Source organism: Diplotaxodon limnothrissa, linkage group LG7, assembly GCF_057381915.1.
Source record: "Diplotaxodon limnothrissa isolate DT_005_m linkage group LG7, D_limnothrissa_male_GT1.1, whole genome shotgun sequence".
Lineage (NCBI taxonomy): Eukaryota > Metazoa > Chordata > Actinopteri > Cichliformes > Cichlidae > Diplotaxodon > Diplotaxodon limnothrissa.
Window position 1 is genome coordinate 62,045,321 of NC_140602.1, and position 3,901 is coordinate 62,049,221.

Sequence of the window (3,901 nt, forward strand, 5' to 3'; positions counted from 1 at the left end):
TATCGTTTAATATTTGACCTTGAATAGCTTCGGCACTTTCACTAAAGTCAGACACATCATGTTTCTGGTATTTATTCTGGAACACGGAGCCTTTTAGCAAAGATTTAAAATTCAGCAGTGAAGAGTCATAAAGAATTAATATTTTAATGTGCTGTTGTTACAGTCTAATGAAGTCGTACAACAAATAATAAGCACCTCATTAGGTATTTATCCACTTTTGTGTGTCGATGAAACAACATCTAAGTCACAACATTACATTAAATGTGTGCCTGAACATAAATAAATAAGAAACTTACCATAATTTAGCAGGAACATATTGGAAGTGCATGTGGGAAATTAATAAATCTGGCCACTGTCCTGACTTTTCCTGAACATAAATGCTCGGATTGCTAGTGATAAAAAGGTGATTTTTACATTTTCTACTCTTTCTGCCTTACATTTGTTTAATCTTTGACCAACACTTTCTCCTAATTTATCATTTTTGAATGCACCTTATCAATTACCAAACATGTATTTCTGTTCTCTCTCTGTGTAGTCTGTTTCCTGACTTGTCTGTAGCATTTCCAAAACAGAGGTGCTAGTCCTGAACAGAGATGGGCAGTAACGCGTTACTTGTAACGCGTTACTGTAATCTGATTACTTTTTTCGAGTAACGAGTAAAGTAAGGGATTACTATTGCAAAATCGGTAATTAGATTACCGTTACTTTCCCGTAGGAACGCTGCGTTACTGCGTTACTAAAACCGTGATTTTTTGCAGAATGTCTCACGACAGTGACGTAAGCGAGTGCGCCGTTAGTGACAACAGCTGTGTGCAGATCAACAATGGATCACATATCGAGTGCGGGAGAGAGTATGAGCATGCAGCGTTTAAAGCGTGGAAGTACTGACCTTACTTTGAGTTTGATTCCATAAAAAGTGACAAAAACATTAGCGTCCATCGTGCGTGGGAAGAAAACTTCTTTTTACAGCGAAAAAAACCCCTAAACTTCCATGGAAGCACCAAGAGCGCAACGACGTAATGGGAAACTCACAGAGACACTGCCGTATCCTTCCACTGACCGCTGCACACCTGCACCAGGGTAAACCTCCGCCTACTGCAGTCCTGCTTTACAGGTGAAAATAGAGCAACAGGACCGCTGAGTCTTTGACTTTATTTATGTTCTGCTGTGTTTTACTTGCATCTATTTGAAAGAGTGAGTGTAAACACAAAAAATTATTTTATTTTATGTGCTGGAATGTGCAGAAAATAGGTTTAAATGTTAAACTAATTTATTCAAGTCAGAGAATGTTGCATATAATTAAATTTTTGCTTGATGCATAAAGTTAAAAGATTAAAAATGATAAAACAAGTTAAAAAAAGAGACTTTTCCATTTGATTACATTTTGTATGATGGATTATGTAGAAAAAGTAGAATTGGGCTGAAAGATCTATCGCTTTATCACCTCTTCAGGTTGTAAATCGTGTTTTTAAAAAGTAACTAAGTAACTAAGTAACTAAGTAATTAATTACTTTTGAAAATAAGTAATCAGTAAAGTAACGGGATTACTTTTTGGGGGAAGTAATCAGTAATTAGTTACTGATTACTTTTTTCAAGTAACTTGACCAACACTGGTCCTGAACATAACTCATTTAAACAGCGCTGCAAAATGTATTGATCATAACTTGCTCTGGATTTATCTCTCAAAAGTAAATATTTAAGGTAACGATTGAAACAGTGCCATCAGAATGACAAGTGCTCCCAGGGTGTTATAGTTTGCTGGCGGCCAAAATGCTGCACAATGCACTCTCTATGTATTTTCTGATGTAAACTATGAATGTTTTGATGACAGTAATTGCAGGGATTAACATTGCACTCTCATTATTTCATACAGAACAGAAGAAATCACAACTTACTGTGAGACACTGCTTATAAGAGATGCTTACAGTCTATACTGTAAATGAAAATAAATGAATTTACGGTACTTTCTGAATGTTTGCTATGGTGTGAGAAATCATTTTGTTGAGTCAAACTCTGTGAACCAAACAGCAAGTCTTTTAAATTTTCTAAATTATGACTTATTGGTCGGTTCTTTTTCTTGACCATTTCCATTTTTTGATGAGTGCCTAATCTTGGTTTGGTAATGGTTAGAAAACTCTGGCAAATGTGATCTCATATGACCTAATGGAAATATTACCTCAAAAACAATGTCCGTGGCTATGTCCTGCACTCCCGTGGGCTTTTCCCATCTGAGCTCAGCAGCCATTCTGGAGAGAGACATGTGGTTGTGGTGAGGATTTGGTCCTGAGTGTTTTGGTATGATTTGGCTCCCATCTAAAGTGAAATATACCACATCGTGCAAGCTCAGGCAGCCGCTTTACCCTCCACAGAGTCTCAAGATAAGCAGTTATGAATAGCAGACTGTTTATTAATTAATGTGCCCTCAAAAAAGAATAGAGATAAATATGGGTAATTTGAATCTTAAAGTCAAAGAAGTCTTTGAGATCTCCAGTCTTCTAATACAAGTTGGTCTTTAAAAACCTGAGCAGACATTATTTATTGTGCCACATAACCAGTCTGGTTCACCTCTGATTGCATTTCAGTGTTTGTCTTCCCAGCAGGACTTTAGTTCACAAAGGTGAGTGCACCAGACAACCTTGGAAAAGCTGAGGAACAGTTTGTGAACGGAGCTGTAAGAGCAGTGAAGAAGGTGAATGAAAACATATTCACTGCAGACCAGTGGAAAATTAACACGAGTCGAGGTATCATCTGTTTTCTCTTTTCATGTGTCAAGCCAGAGTGGGAAAGCCACTGGCAATTCCGGCTGAAACTTCCAAACTATGTTTCTCACTTAGTGTCCCTCTATGTTGCTAAGGAAGAATTAAAGGACTCATTTAAAAGGAAGTTGGCTTTCATTAAAAATACACAATTTTAAACCTATACCAATACTTGGTGATATAAAAATCTGATATGTCAGCCGATTTATTGCTTTATTTTTCTTCCAGACATACAAAACATGCTTTTTATGTGTAGTTCTTTATGAACATTTTTAAGTTAATATAAGAATGCAGTTTTTGTCTCAAATCAATTTTAGGGTATGTTATTGTAGGGTCTTTAGCTTTCAATACAAAGCACCTTTAGGCAGCTGTTGTTGGGATTTGATGCTATTTAAATAAAACTGAGTTGAAGTCGTCATTACTCATGTAACCTGTTTGGATCAGCTGGTTTGTTCCCAGCAAATATTGCCAACATGGAACTCATAAAGTGCCCTCTGGTGGACAAGTTATGCAAAAATCAACACTCATATCGCTGTTGAAGGGTGTTTCTCTCGTCTTTCTTTTAAATGTTCATTAGTTGGCTGTTATGAATGCCGATAGCATTATATGTGCAAATAGCTAACGATATATCAATCTCTCTCCAGTGTAACATCAATTCACAGGTTTAGCAGCAGAATGGATCAGGCTGTGTGGAAACAAAACTGTGTAAAATCTGATAGTAAAATTCATATTTAATAAATATTAATTGTATTATTAATTTTATTAAATGAATCAGTTACTGGAGGTATGAAGATTAAAGTTAATGATGGGGTGTCAAAATTGTTAAAATACAAGTAAGGTAATTGTTACATAAATAAACCTTCTAATACAGTGATGCTATATCAGTTTCAATAAGGAGAATAGTCTGTGTTTCTTGGATGAGGTGGCAAACCTTCAGTCTTGTCATAAACAAATATGAGTCATATTTTGCTCAGTATTTTTTTCGCTCAGTTGTCAGTTTTATAGCCACTGAAATGATTAAAATGTCCGTATAGACTCTTTTTCGTTTCAAGGGGAGGGTCTATGCCGGATGGCGTGCTTTTATTTTGAAGGTTTGGCAGCTATTTATGTGGTGACTGGAATTGACCGAAGGAGCGGCAGCCTGT